Genomic DNA, 16624 nt, shown 5'->3' with positions numbered 1-16624 from the left:
ATGGGCCGCGGCTCATACAGCATTGTATTTCGGCGCATTTTTTACTTGTTGAATATTGATTGCTCTTTTATCCCTTATCAGGACTACTGTCTATTCCCTGCTCTGCCAACAAGGAATCAGAGGAATTTATTTCCGGTGATTGAAATTCATTTCTCGATGTGGTTCGGATCCAACAATAAGCTGTAGGTCCGTTTCTAAGTAACCAATTGGTTCGTAGCCAAAGTAAAAAGATCTAATCCTTCGGGCCAGCCATAGGAGAGCTATTAATCAGCTCAGTGGTCTGGTTAAACTCAAATATACTTAAGTCTCTAATGTTGTGAATTATCGAGCTTTTATTTCTCTGCTGCTGGTTTTCCAGAATTTGAACAAAGGAGCACCGAATGCCAGAAGAGGTTTCATGAATGGAACAGATATCCATCAATCACCTCGACTCTCACGTCGAGTTTGGAAGGAGGTCTTCCTATTCCAATTTTCTCGGGACTTGACAGATTTGAACAGATAGTCAGTCGAAAAGGATCAAGGAAAGAATTCATATGAGCGCTGAGGTAAGTTGCGCTGTAATTTTTAGTTAAAGAAGCTCTCTGTATAAATACTGATATGTTAGCAATAGTAGTACTACTTGCTGTTTTAGTAGTAGTAGTTGTTGCAGTAATATTAGTAGTTTGGCTTTTTTGTTGTAGTTGTTGTAAAACTGAAAATAATACCTATTCAATGGCACCAATTCAGTCATCTTCAAAAAATTTGCAACGTTACAAACACCATACAAACAAAATCCCTTGATTAAATTTTTTTTTTATTTTCCAATTTTGTACGGCATTTACTGCTATAAAGGTTTATGATTAACATAATGATAATGATAGCATTGTTAAAAAATCCACAATTATATATTAAAATATATTTCTATGTAAAAAACAAAGGCTTTCGAACACATGAACGGTTTTCCTCAACAATGTAGACGTTGCAATGTAAAATATAGTTTCAGAAACCGCAAACCTTCGACGTGGTTGAGCACTCTATATATAGCAATTACGTCCCTTATCCAAATCCGTGCTGTCCTAAAATTTAAGCAGTTGGTGCAACTTACGAAACCTACTTTTAGTAAGAATTTCGTAGAAATCGAGACATAACTTTTGGCGTGGCCTTGCTAACTGTGAGACCAACAAACAAACGGAAGTAATTTTAACAATTGTGTTTGCCGTAAAATATAGAAAATGTCTACTTTACCAAAAATGATGATTATCATTCGACTTTAATGCTATTTTCCCAAAAATAAACGTTGAGACTCACATACGTGGCAGATCTGCATTCGTAAACCAGACTCACATTCATACATTCATGTTTCTCACTGAATGATATTCCCATAGGGTCTCAGAATAAGAACATTTACATGCCCCGTACGTCAAATCTGGGAAGTTCATATTACCAAGATGTACAGAGGGACAATATCTCAAATTTATCCCAGCAAATGCAATTCCCTCTGTTTTATGCCTCAGTTTTATTGGCCGAGATCCCGCACGGAATCGTAGAGTCCGGACATGCGATGACGATAAAGGTCAAAGAGGCTGTACTAATACTTCAGAGAGGAACCTCGTAGGGGCGTAGTGCCGTCAGTACACCTCACGGAGTACACAGTAGGCAGTACTAAAGGTTCTTTGCAGCGTCCCTTCGGCCCATAGCTGCAGCACTTTTCATTCCTTTTACTGTACCTCCATTCATATTGTCTTTTTCCATCTTTCTTTACACCCTCTTATAATAGTTATTTCATAGTGCCACTGCGAGGTTTTCCTCTTCCTTTCGAGGTCTGAATCACCTCATAGGTCCCAGTGCTTGGCCTTTGGCCTAAACTCTATATTCAATTCAATTCATGGAGGAATAACAATCGGGGAGATGTCAACAGATCTTTTCGCTCAGCGCAAGGTCACTTTTATGGTACAGCAAATTAAATGGACAAAGTATTTTGTGTTCACGTATTTCTCTCTTTAGTGGTTGGGAAACCGGCGTTATGAGAAGATTCAGTTTTGTTGGAAATTCAACAAACGAACAGAGAATTTTAAAATAAAAAAGTAAATTCTTTTCTTTTCATTCCTTTGGGTCCTCAACATTAACTTCTTATTAGAGGGACTACCATTCTAATGAAGTCGAGACAGTGAAATTGAAAGCTGGCATAACAAATTAACAATACAAGAGGAATTCATGATATCTGCAGTTTAAGCATACATACATACATACATATATACATAAACCATAGGCTTTGTTGGGTTTTGATTTACCTTCTAGTGACCATGAGGCTGCAAAAGACCCGCCATAGATTTATCTATTTTGTTTATTTATTTAATTATTTATATTCTTTTGGTGGGGGGAGGGGGGCGCGTTAAGGTAAAATCCACTGCGATATCACTGAAGCTTCTAGCATCGACTGGTAGGTGTTTTGTAGTAGTTGGAAAATAAATGGATCTCTTATTGTATTTTCAATGACGCGATACGCATCCAGAAGTGTCACCCTAGCATCACTATCTTGTTTTACCTATCAAACGAGACAAGTATATTAAGGATTTAACTTTTCAAGAATATGACACGGAAATAAAAATGAAGGATGTGAAAACATTCCCTGTAGATATAGGTTATGTTTTTTAATTGTAGACTCTCAAAGTAGCTTCGATGTTGACCGCCAGCTCCAGAAAAACATACTATTGTAAATTATCCAGGAAGCAGGCAAGACTTTACACAGGTTTAGCTGACTGAACGATGGATTTATCCGTGTAAACTTAAGTCTCCTAGCTTTGCTGACCCAGGCATCGAGGGAGATTTCATTCCGCCCACAACCCCCCACCCCCAAGCCCCCCAGACCCCCCCACCCCACCCCACCCCACCCCTCCCCTCCCCACCCCACCCCACCCCACCCCACCCCACCCCACCCCACCCCGGCACAACCTCGAGAAGTTTCACCTTCTTAACAAGAAACATGAAAACAGGACTCTAATGCGCCACTGACCTTTGCATTTCTATCTATTATTGTTTTTATCCGCCATTGACATTATACCAAATGCAAATGTATGCAGACATGACAGAACTCGGAGCTCAATTTGTGATCACATTTACTAACTTTGCCATTATATTTACTAACTTAATTCTTGACCTAGTGCAGTGAATATAACTGGTGAAGCTTTTATCTAATGCATTTGATAATGAGGGCTTTTATTTCCGTTTATGTCTCCTTTCCTTAAAAGTATTTCCATTTTTCAAGAATATATTTTGATAAAATTGTTTCTAATGATCTCATTAAAAAGACCGTCTACATCGCATAAATCACATTATCAGTTGATGTATGAAAACTAAAAAAAAATTTTACGAGCAAACGAAATATCGAACTCCGGAGGAGCACCACATAACTGGAACGTTTTTTTTTTTTTTTTCCAGCGAAAACTCAGATATAAACTGGTCCAAGGGATGCGTCATTACACACAAGGAAACGCTTTCCAAGTGAGCACTCGATCCCCATTGTTTGTCGGTGCAGGGAGGGATTTGCGGATGAGCTCCCATTACGCAGCTTGCAATGATGTTTTTATTTTCCAAATTAGAGTTCTCTACTCTTCTGTGTCTGCCTCTCTTGATGATGATGATGATGATGATGATGATTATTATTATTATTAAAATGTCCCTATTACTACTACTACTACTACTACTATACTACTACTACTACTACTACTAATAATAATAATAATAATAATAATAATAATATTATTATTATTATTATTATTATTATTTTATTATTATTATTATTATTATTATTATTATTAGGAGATCGAGACGTCTATCTCGTAAGGAGGTCAGGAGAATAGTCAGTCGTCAAAATTAACCACTTCCGTATCGCTGTGAAAGCACAGGCACGCACGCACGTACACATTCTAACCTCGAACGAGAGGCGAACCACGAAACACACCGACATACGTTTCACGCGCGTGTGATCCTTTAACAGAATATCAGTTTGCTAAAAATATTTGTAAGACAACTCTGATTTAATAAATATAATACTGGAAAAAGGCAAATATAGGTTACCATTTGATCTAGTCAGCTCCGGTTGCAAGTATTAATAGTATATCTTATGTTTCAATACTAAACACCAGCTCCGAGTACATTTTCACTCCATGTCTGTCTTCCCTACTTATTACAGAAATGATTTAGATCGTAACGTATATCCAAATGCAACTTGACATGTCACAGAAATTAGAATATTCTTCATCTTTTTTGTTTGATATTCTTACGTAGACTTGGACATAAAAGCTTTTTACCTAAAGGTAGTTTTATGATTTTTGTTATTAAGCATTTAGGCCAAATTTCATATAGTAACAAATATAGGTTCCTAAATGTTGAGTTACTGATAAAATTCAAGTCATCATGTTATAGATAAGCAACACAAAAAATACAGAACTTGCGTAATCGTAAATAACGGGAATCTTGCAATTATGGCCAATGACTCCATTATAGGTTATTTGAGGATCGCTTGAAGGATGAAGCAATAAGTAATGAAGCTGATGAATTGAGGTCAAAAGCTCTCCAGCAAAAAGGCAAAGAAGATGGGGCTATTTCATTTGTCTGATTAACAACATACATTTGTATGTATGTATGTATGTATGTATGTATGTATGTATGTATGTATGTATGTATGTATGTATGCAAAAGGTAATGTACGAGAAAACATAAGATGAGACCTCATCTCATTCTTTTTTTACATATATTTTCCGATAATGGTTCTTTTATATTTGTACCCAATATTTTATCCCCTCACAGCCATCAGACTTTTGCATTTCCCCTCTTGCATTATGATACGCTTTCTTGATGTGAACACTACACTCATCTGAAATTATCGTCGATGCTTCAGCAACCTACACAAATACCGCAACAATGATAAAACAAAGATCTTTCATGTCGGTGAACAAGTTTAAACATTTATCAGCAAAACCGGAATAGGATTTCGTCGATGCTGCTGATCGTGAAAAGCCTCTCGGAAGTGAACATCTGAAACTAAAATATAAATATTTTGCGGTGCGTGAAGGTATTTTGTTATCGTATATCTAAGTCAAAATGTGGCTGGTAAATTTTGCGAAACCTGAAAGAGCTTCAGTCTCTTTTCCTAGAATTTCGTGAACGGGATCAGAATCACACTGACCGGTCTAGAACTCTTTCGGTCCGAAGAAACCGGCTAAGGGCAGCTTCCATATCGTTTGCGTTTTCTCTATTCGGTCCAAGGAAGGCCATTGTGAAGCAAATCCTCTTCTTCCTGAGAACTGGGGTACGTTCTTTTGCGGCTTCTGAATTCCTTCTAGTGCAGTGGACGTCGCACTTTTTGGTATAACGGTAAAATGAGGGGAAACCACACAATACAATGCACGTGTCGCATCGAAGAAGATTAGAGAAAGTATAGCTATTTATTTTGAGAGTTGAAAACTGTTTAATTTAGGTTCAAATAGTGAATGCTGTACATGACAATGAGTAAATGTAGCGAGTCTTGGTAAGGATGGAGATGGGTTTATATATATATATATATATATATATATATATATATATATATATATATATATATATATATATAGAACTACAAATGTCCTTTAATATCTAATTCGCTGTACCTCGGAATTAATATATTTTCATATATGTTTAACCGAGGGGGAATTTATTAAGCGATAATAGAATTGGCGATCGACAGACGCGAACCATCGACCATTCAATTCCAGGAATGGCAGTGAAGCCCCAAAACCACCCCGCCACCGCAAGAAATATAAGTATATGCCGCCTCCCACCTGAAATACCTGCCACGCGTTGGTATTTTTTGTTTTGGAGACTGCATACAGCCCATCTCGTTCTCGGTTGCGTGGTAGTGGTTTTGCCTGCACGTAGTCATTATATAAGTCTATCACATTACCGTGATTCATATACATATATCGAACTACAAATGTCCTTTAATATCTAATTCGCTCTACCTCGGAATTAATATATTTTCATATATATGAAAATATATTAATTCCGAGGTAGAGCGAATTAGATATTAAAGGACATTTGTAGTTCGATATATGTATATGAATCACGGTAATGTGATAGACTTATATATATATATATATATATATATATATATATATATATATATATATATATATATATATATATATATATATACACACACACACACATATATATATATATATATATATATATATATATATATATATACATATGTGTGTGTATGTATGTATGTATAAATAAGTAGATAGAGATACATGTATGCATATGCATGTGTGTATGTTTAACCAATCAGGATAATGACAGATGAAGACCAGCCGTTTAGAAGAAAGCCGCAGTCAATCCGTTCTCAGCGCCTCCAGAAGCGCCTTAGAGGCCTGTCTCATTCTACGAGTATGACGGTGACCTTGCTAGAGCCTAAATGAGCCTCTAATTACGGAAGAACCGCTGCGTTATTAACTCGAGATATTAATGACCCATTTAAACAAGGGCGCCCTTGGGTCTAAGGAGATAACCTTCAAGTGGTAATGGCCGGAGCTTTTATTTACTGCCACTGATATTTCACATAGACTAAAGGCCCCCATACACTGAATGATTATCTGAACGACTGTCTGAACGATTTTCGTTATCGACCCACACATACGCACTATTCATACAGTATGAACGATCTCCGCACCGATTTCAGTCTGAGCAAAGATTTTGTCTTGAAAAGACATGGCATCATCTCAAGAAGAGACACGCGCGATAGCTTTATATCGGCAGACAAACCCATACATTGAACGATCTGTGTATGACAGACTTAAGTCGCAATTCAGCAACCTGGTCGTGACAGATTCCCGCTGAGATCGTCCAGACACGAAGCTCCGCCCACTTTTGCATCCAGACAAGCCCATACACAGTGTTTTTGCGAACGACACAGGCAGTCGTTCAGATAATCGTTCGGACAATCGTTCAGTGAATGGTGGCCTTAATGTACGTTATCAGCACCAGTGGCTCAGTGATTTTATATTACTCAGGTTAGATAAACATACGAAAAAGAAAGGGGATTAAGTTACCTGCCCTTCTCTAGTCCATTCCAAATAGAATCAAAACAAAAGGGGAAGCAGTAGGAATGTATATGTGTATTAGAACGGATCAACACTTCCTCACATCTTTCACAGAAAGGAATTCGTGACTCACATGAGAATACCTAAAGATCATTCACTGACAAAAGTTCATTTAGCTCATACGCAACACTATTCACGTGCCCTTTGGATGAGGAGGAATATACATATGAAATGAATAAGAATGGAATCTAAGTTGAATAATACACAAGATGTATATTATCAATGAAATAAATCAGAGACATTTCTGACAAAATCATCGCAAGTTGAATCACAGGAAAATAAGAATAACCATGAGAATTTACTCTACATTCTGTGCAAGAAAGGTGATGCCTTGGAAATAAATAACAGAAGTTTTGATAACATTATATTAATTATTTAGGCTCAGCAAGTGTTCGTATCTCTTAGATATAGCGAAGGGTCTTCTTACAGTTTCACAAGATAAAAGAAAAGAATTAATACTAAGTATTTGTCTCTTTAAATGCCGACTTTTCTAAAGCGACTTTTCCGAACTCAGTTATTCTAAAGTCAACAGTTAGGAAATGTCAGGCTGGTGCTCTTCGTTCCCTCCTTTATCCATATTCCCCCTAAGATGTCTATGAAAGCCTTGAAAACAATTGAAAACAAGTAAAAAATGTGTCGAAGCTTATCGGACACAATCGAGTTTTCTGTACAGTGTATAGTCAAGGCCACCGAAAATAGATATATCTTTCGGTGGTCTCTGTATAATGCTGTATGAGCTACGGCCCATGAAACTAACCACGGCCAGGTGGTGGTCTGTCCTATATAGTTACTATACACAATTATGGCTAACTTTGACCTTAAGTAAAATAACAACTATTGAGGATAGAGGGATGCAATTTGGTTATTTGATGATTGGAGCCCTCTAGCCTCAGTAGCTTTTAAGATCTGAAAGCGGACAGACAAAGTGCGGACGGACGGACAAAGCCATCGCAATAGTTTTCTTTTAGAGAAAGCTAAATAGGATTCCTCTCCCTCTCCTCCCTTCTGTTAATGCCATCGCAAACAGCCCACAGAGATTCCTCCCCAGTGAAGATTCCTCCACATTTTCAGTCCACGATTCTTCCCTGCGCTGATAATTAACAGCAGCTGTCTATTCTTCATGTTTGCGAACCGTCACACTTGGCCAGCCCTTTCCCTTTGGCAAATAACAATTATAACGCCTCTCTCTCTCTCTCTCTCTCTCTCTCTCTCTCTCTCTCTCTCTCTCTCTCTCTCTCAATGTGTCTTATTTATCTGATGTTAGTGACGTTTATCATCTGTGTGTATGTATGTGAGAAAGAGAGAGAGAGAGAGAGAGAGAGAGAGAGAGAGAGTTTCATTAAGATATCAAAAAGTGTAGGTAAATGAATAAAATACAGTTTATCAACCATGCGGTTTTCGGCAACTTCTCTTTACCTGCAAATGTATACTTAATACCTACCTGGGCTTGGCCACTCAAGGCATTTTTTATCCTGTCATAACCAAACATCCATTACCATCCGTAAATTACTTAAACCTTACCCGAAATAATCAACGTTTAATTACTGAAACAATCTCTAATAGAGAACCTCGCCTGTAATATTATAAGGAGGCAAATCCGCCTTTAGAATTTGGGAAATTTTGGCACACACCACAAGTATCGTTTGACATCTCAAATTCACTATACCTTGGATTAACTTGATCGAAAGGGAATTATAGACATGGCCAGGATTCGAAATGTGCCTTGGTCTAGGAGCAACAGTAGACAGTAACTTTAATGTCAATTGTGAGTCCCTTAACTCCAAGTTATTCCCAAGGTATAGTGAATTTGATATTAATCGAAATCTGTGGCTTATTTTTTTGTGAATATTAAAAGTCATATATATATATATATATATATATATATATAATATATATATCTATATATATATGTATATATGTATATATATAGTATATAATATATATATATTTTATTTATATATAGTATATATATATATATATATATATATAGTATATATATATATATATATATATATATGTAAGTGTTTACATAATTAAAATATGGAATGTTAGTCCATCTATATAAAAGTATAAAACTAAAGAGTCAACCAGATTGGCTTGCAGGAATGGTGATCAAGACTAGAGACGCTTAAAGATGACGTATTACAATAAGTATGTAGGCTAAGTTGACATGCCGTCATCTGTGGTCATTCATTTGTTTTGAAACAGTCCCAAGCTCCCTGCTTGAGACAACTACCCCGACCTATTATTCAAACGGCCTACGTGATCTGTAGCGTGTCTCATTCGATTGTGTGTTCGTATGAAACTATGTCATCTGATAGTATGTTCATATGTTCGAACTACTGTCTGTTCCTTCATAACTTGTAACGGAGATGGTAGACAAGGAGAAGAGAGTTAGCTATCGTCCATTAGAAGACCTGTACCTCTTTACCTAAGCTTTATCATGTAGAGGAATAGGATTAGCCATCATCATTGGCAGAAGCGATCAAGCTATCGTTATTAGAAGACTTGTACAATCATATCTGATCTTCAGCATGTAAAAACTTCAGAAGAAATTATATCTATTTTTTATACTTAGTGTTTTCTACAAGAACCTCACCGAACCATGAGTTTAACACATCGTCGTAAAGATAATACGACTTCGTAAGTGATCTACAAAACCCCAGACACCTCCATTGAAGATGGAAGTGCAATACCAACCGACTTAGCGTATAGATTATCGCTAGTCTAACATTACCTCATAGGGCGCCTTATCATACAAGGCACAAGCCCTAATATATATATATATATATATATATATATATATATATATATATATATATATATATATATATAATATATATAATATAATGATTGGAGAAAGCAGGCGAGTCAGCCAAAGTGATAAAATGCACAGGGAGCCTATGTTTCTGTGTTGATTCTTTTAGTTTTTGTTTATCTCTTACCATGGTAGGTCGACCCCCAGTGCTCCTCAAATATTCTTTAACTTTGTATTTTACTAATTTATTTATTTAATTTAATGTTTTAACTTTCTATTTGAACTTTTAATTAACGTATGTGCTTTTAATCTCTCGTGTTTTTTGTCACTTGTTAGTGTATTTTTTATCTATGTGTGAAGTTTCGTTTTTCATTTTAAACTAATTTGTAAATAATTTTTAGAAAATTTTCAAATAAATTTAATTTATATTGGTCATTATTTATTATACAGACCCTGAAGATGCATTCTGCTGAATGCCAAACGCGTCGGAATAAATTGTAATCTTCGCAATGTTCGTTCCTGCTCCTGCTCCCTGTGCATTATATATAATTATATATATATATATATATATATATATATATATATATATATATATATATATGTATATATATATATATATATATATATAATATATATATATATATTATATATATATATATATATATATATATTATATATATATATATGTATATATATAATATATATGTATGTATGTATGTATGTATGTATGTATGTATGTATGTTATGTAGTATGTATATAAATTTTGCTACAAATTCCTTTTCCCAACTACAGACGGGGAAGTGATGATCGTTTGCCACTTTTCAATATTTCTACCGTATGTCCATTCTTCAGGATTCAACCCCTGAGCCCATCCTATGCAATCCAACCCGCAAAAATAGCAAGAAATATTCTTTAAAGTTGGCACTGTCACCCGAAGGGATTACTGCCACTGGAGGGTAATGGGAAATTGAAAGAGAAGAAAAAAAAATATGAGGAGAAATATGCCACGGAAAGAGATGACCACCGGGAAATCGTTCCTGCTTCCCTCGAGGAATTCTCAAACTCTCGAGACGAAATGAACTCGAAGATTCAGGAGATATTCAGAAATGATCTTCCTTCCTTTTGATTCAGTTGAATTCTCCTTCGCTGCGGACAGGAAAATAGGGCAAGACGTACATATGAATCAAGATAAAGAGAGAAGAGTAAAAAGAGAATATGATCAGTCATCAAAGGCAATTATTTAACAGCACCTCAGTGGCGTGATCGGTATGACCTTGGCCTGCCACTTGGCCTGCTCTATACGTGGTTCGGAAGTCACGTAAAGCCATTGGCCCCGTTGCTGAATAACCACTGATTCCATGCATCATAAAAACACCATGCAAACAAACAAACACGTAATGTTTAAGAAGAAAATTCCGCAAAAAAGAATGTGTGATCCGTATGCCACCGACCTTTGCTTAAAATAATATGGTGTCTGGGAAAATAAATGAAATTAACCATTTACGAAGAAAGCAATGGTAGTGAGAAATTTACCAAGTTAAGAAGAGCTGAGAAGGTGAGTTTTGAAAAGCAAAAAGTTTACTCATCTTCGACAGCGAGCACCTAAGAATAAGGAATATTTCTTATGGTGGAAATTTACTAACAATGTTTCTTATCAAACTGTAGAATAAAGATATTTTTCTAATTGAAATGCAAACAATTTTGCAGTTAAATGAAACCCACTTCATTAGCTGTACAGTAAAAAATCGCAAACATTTCATAATTACTGATCTAATAAATCGTTTGAAATGTAAATGAATTCGTAATTAAATTTCAGGAATGGAGGAAAAATTTGCATCAGAAAGTATTTAGCCGAGGAAAAAGGCGGTGAAACTTCACTAAAAATTACAGTTATTTTCTACTTCTCGTTTAATGAGAAAGATGGAAATTGGAGCTGCAGTAGCTATCCCAAATATATATATATATATATATATATATATATATATATATATATATATATATATATATATATATATATATATATATATATATAGCATATAAATTATTCGAGCTACAAATGTCTTTTAATATGTAATTCGCTCTACCTCAGAATTGATATAATTTCATAAATGTAAAACCGAAGGGAATATTTTAGTTGATAATAATTTGGGATCGAAACCATCGTCCAGCGGACAGGGACGAAATCAGGACGACATTTACGTAAGCGACATTTGTAGCTCGAATAATTGATAAGAATCACGGTGATGTGATAATTATTCTATATATATATACTATATATATATATATATATATATATATATATATATATATATATATATATATAAATAAATAAATAGAAAAAATATAACAGATAAATATGAACCAAATGAAATCCCCTTAGTAATAAACATATACATAAATAAGCCACACATGAGAAAGAAATGATAAAATTAATGTGAAGGAAACGAGACGATTTAAAGTGTGACCGATGATCGCCTTCACGGGGCCAGCAGCTATGGATGCTCATACAAGGGGCTTTGGGTCTCATTTTTTTCATAAAGGCCATCTACGTGGAAGGGGAATATCAAAGAGGCACATAAGCCTCAGGGGAATATTTAGTATTCGTGTCCGGGGACCCGGGGCGTCCCCGAATTTAAAGATATACCTCAAGCCAAGCGAACAGTTTCAGTTTTCTTATAGTTTGTTTGTATGGTGTTTTGACGTTGCATGGAACCAGTGGTTATTCAGCAACGGGACCAACGGCTTTACGTGACTTCTGAACCACGTCGAAAGTGAACTAAAATCAGAAATGCACATCTCTGACTCCTCAGTGGAATGGCCGAGAATCGAACTCGCGACCACCGAGGTGGCAGGCCAAGACCAGACCGATCATGCCTCTAAGGCGGTTCAGTTTTCTTATAGAAGTACAACTTTTTACGATAAAGGGAAAAGAATGTACGTGGGTCGTAATTTCGACGATTTTATTGAACGTAAATGAAGCTCATTCTTCAATTATGTCATTGTTTTAATTATTGTGGTGGTAGTGGTAGTAATTCAACATAGCATTGGGGTGTGTAATTCTCATTATTCATTTGCTTTATACTACACAGACATGCGCATGTACAACCACAAAACATAAGCATATATGTTATATATGTGCGTGTGTGTATACATGGCCACAAGAAATGTGAAACAAAGCAGTGCAATATTGTTTGTCTGTGCCCTTTGCCTATGGAGTTTTCAAGTAGTAAACTACATAAAACAGGAGAAAAGATAACGAAGGCCTGCCTATACTAATAAAATCAAAGAATGAAATGGTATACGACAGTTTTAATGCACACAAACGTCTTTACACTCGTTTATATATGTATACGTATGTCTACATATATATATATATATATATATATATATATATATATATATATATATATATATATATATATCAATCCCGTATTCCTTGATTGACTTAGAAACGCCCAGAAATCAAATATTGTGGATGTCAAAAGATTCTTTGAGCCTATCTGCAAGACATATCGTCGAAAACTTCCCCAAAACAAAGTCTCGCTGACAGAATGATGGAATGTAATTTGTCCCAAACTTGACTCGACATTCCGGCCGCGTCAAGGCTGCAAGTTCTCCAGTTGCGTTTGACCTTTTGTCTCGAGGTTTTCTTTTCCAGAGGTCAAAGACTCGGTCGCGGAGGAGCCAGTAACTTTATCAAGAAGAGTGAGACAAAGCTTTGAGCGGTCGAGATAAATATAAACCTTCATTTTCCAAGTCCCGTTTTTTCCTGTCAGGCAAGCGAGTAACTTATCCTTTGGTCATTGAGTTGTGATCAGGAAGAAGTTGCGATTGACAGAAGAAGAGTTTTATCACTTTGTGAAGGAGGAGAGAGAGAGAGAGAGAGAGAGACGTGACGTGTATTTAGGAGTACGCCTCCTTTTAAGGAAATGGAAATATAACCGTTCATGTGATATAGCTGGTTCACTTAAGGTAGATTCTTGGGTGACCCTTATACCTACGAGACGCTTGTTTGGCGGCCGCTGATTGGTTGGGAGCTGTCTACCTCCCGGTACCAGCCAATCAGCGGCCGCCAAACAAACGTCTCGTAGGTAAAGAGCTCATCCAAGTATCTACCTTAAGTGAACCAGCTATAGTAACAAATATACAGAAAAAAACAGAACATTAAATTCGTATTCAAATACTCTCAGATGTATAACTTCCTTACTGGAATAACAGATTAAACACTTCATAATTATTCTTGTATATAGTAATTCCCCTTATTCTTTTCAATATAGAATATTTAAACCCTTTCAAAGAATTTTCACCACAGTACCAGGCTTGCTTTATATAACATCCTTTCGACCTTTCCTTGATATGCAAATTTTACCTCTATTTCCACAATCCAACTTTCATTTTCTCAGCACGTCTAAATCACCTAAGATCACACTGATTCTTTTTCCACCAGCCATCGAGACTTTCTGTATCCCGTTATTCAGACGTTTTTATCCAATTAGACTTCACATACAAGAGTTTAAACTATTGCCAATTCAAATGTCCCAAAAGTTTAGTTGCCCATGTTGCGATAAACTACGTTATATTTTTCATTTTTCGTAAAATGAGAATGAATAAGAATGAATATGCCATGGTGCAAGACGTAATTTACGGATGATACTACACATAATCAACTAAATAAGGGTTAGAAATATAAAAAATCTAATGAGTTAGAGGAATCATATAACTGGGTAGATGTAATCTGGAAAATGATAAATGGAGAGGAATCATATAATTGGATAGAATGTAATCTGGAAAATAATAAGTGTAAAGTGGAGAGGAATCATATAATTGGGTAAAATGTAATCTGGAAAATGATAAGTGAAAAGTGGAGAGGAATCATATAGTTGGGTAGAATGTAATCTGGAAAATGGTAAGTGAACATTGTAATTGCACTAAAAGAAAGAGCAGGAAGGAATTCTTTGCCGGAATGGAAATTCTGCACAAAAATGGAGAACTGATGGATGAGGAGGCAGGAGGCGGTGGCCTTCGATCCGGGCAAATTGCGATCATTAGCAACAAAAGGCTTCAGAAATTGGCTTCAGACAGAACGCTCCGCTGGAATGTAATCGGGATGCATTTCTCCGAATGACGCAATAATCGGGTAGGGTCTTCTCTCATCTCTCTCTCTTTCTGTATTGAGTTCGATTTCCTCATTTGCCTGGCTAGTCTTGCTCGGTTTTTCCCTTTTATCTTCCTGTCTGTCTGTCTACGTCTCTCTTTCTGACCAGACGTTTGAAGAACAGTTCAGAAACTCCCCTTGCAAACAAAAAAATTTATCTACAACCTTTGATATATATTTCTTCCAAAAGTTGGAATCCTTCTCATGTATTATCTCGGAAGATTATGATAGGACAGCTGAAAATTCATTTACAACAATAAAAAAAAGAGTAAAAATTGCGCCGTAGTTCCTTCGGCGTAATCGAGTTTTCTATACAGCGTATAATCAAGACCACTGAAAATAGTTCTATCTTTCGGTGGCCTCGGTATAATGCTATATGAGCTGCGGCCCATGAAACTCTCAACTGGCCGAGTGGTGCTGCGTTGCCAGAGGCACGGCTATGGCTAACTTTAACCTTAGATAATATGAAATCTACTGAGGCTAGAGGGCTGCAATTTGGTTTGTTTGATGATTAATAGGTGGGTTATCAGCGTACCAATTTGCAGCCCTCTAGCTTCAGTAGGTTTTAAGTCTAAGGGCGGACAGTAAAGTGCTGATGGGAAGACAAAGCCTTCTCTATAGTTTTCTTTTACAGACAACTAAACACAAAGCAGGTAAAACTATGTCAAATATCTAGATTTCCATTTTTTTCTAGGACTGAGGCATTTTACGTATTTTACCCTTCCGGTGACCACTTTGTGTTATTCTAACCTCTAGGTATTCAACACCACCCCCACCCCCGTCGCTTTGGCACGAGGATTTCAATATCGTCCGTCGGCTGTCAGTCGGGTTTTATTTCCGGCCCTGTTCCTGGAGGGTTGAGGGAAACAATACCCCTGCGCCACTTGACAAAGGTGATTGATATGTCAAATAAAGCCAAAAGAGGAACAGGAGAACTCAAGTATCTTTATTTAAGACACTTGCGGAGGCAACTGATCTGTCAGGTAAAACCAGAATAGGAAAAATTGTGCATGTGAAGGGAAAGTGAGAAATTATTATTATTATTATTATTATTATTATTATTATTATTATTATTATTATTATTATTATTAACAGAAATGAAATTTAGTCACAGTAGGAAAAAAGGAGCTTAGTAGTTTAAGAACCACCACATTTCATTTGCAACACTTTTCGTTGTTTCTTCATAACAAGATTTTCAATGATTGCATAATCTTTTAACTACTATTAAAATATTATAATGGTTCTTAACCTACTCATCAGCATCCAGGTGCCATATCCCCAAGGACGTCGGCAATCACGTCTCGCCATTCCTCTCAATTTCCGGCTCTCTGCAGCAACTGAGCTGCAGACATTCTTCCTCCAGTCATTCTCACCAATCCATCCAAATATTTTTGTCTAGGTCTTCCTCTCGGTCTCCTTCCATTGAATTTTCCAGTGAGAGAGAGAGAGAGAGATGCTCTAGTCTAGTTCTTTTCTTCTCACTATGTGGCCCACAAACCTCCTAAGCTCTTCTTTTTCAACTGAGGCTGAAACGAAATTGATAAATATATGTTTGTAATGTTATTTAAATATACATCACAGGAGCATCA

At 36.3% G+C, this 16624-nt stretch overlaps 1 long non-coding RNA gene across 1 annotated transcript in view; it reads left to right on the top strand.

The window, feature by feature from the left end:
- The first annotated feature begins 362 nt into the window (after positions 1–362).
- Positions 363–16624, top strand: part of LOC135226069 (uncharacterized) — a 34438-nt gene continuing 18176 nt past the window's right edge. Inside the window, exon 1 of the long non-coding RNA XR_010317139.1 lies at positions 363–545. This is a non-coding gene — a long non-coding RNA (uncharacterized LOC135226069). The remainder of the gene's footprint in view (positions 546–16624) is intronic.

The sequence above is a fragment of the Macrobrachium nipponense genome, chromosome 14 (genome assembly GCF_015104395.2).
Source record: "Macrobrachium nipponense isolate FS-2020 chromosome 14, ASM1510439v2, whole genome shotgun sequence".
Taxonomy (NCBI): Eukaryota; Metazoa; Arthropoda; class Malacostraca; order Decapoda; family Palaemonidae; genus Macrobrachium; species Macrobrachium nipponense.
This window is presented reverse-complemented; position numbering and strand designations above follow the sequence as displayed.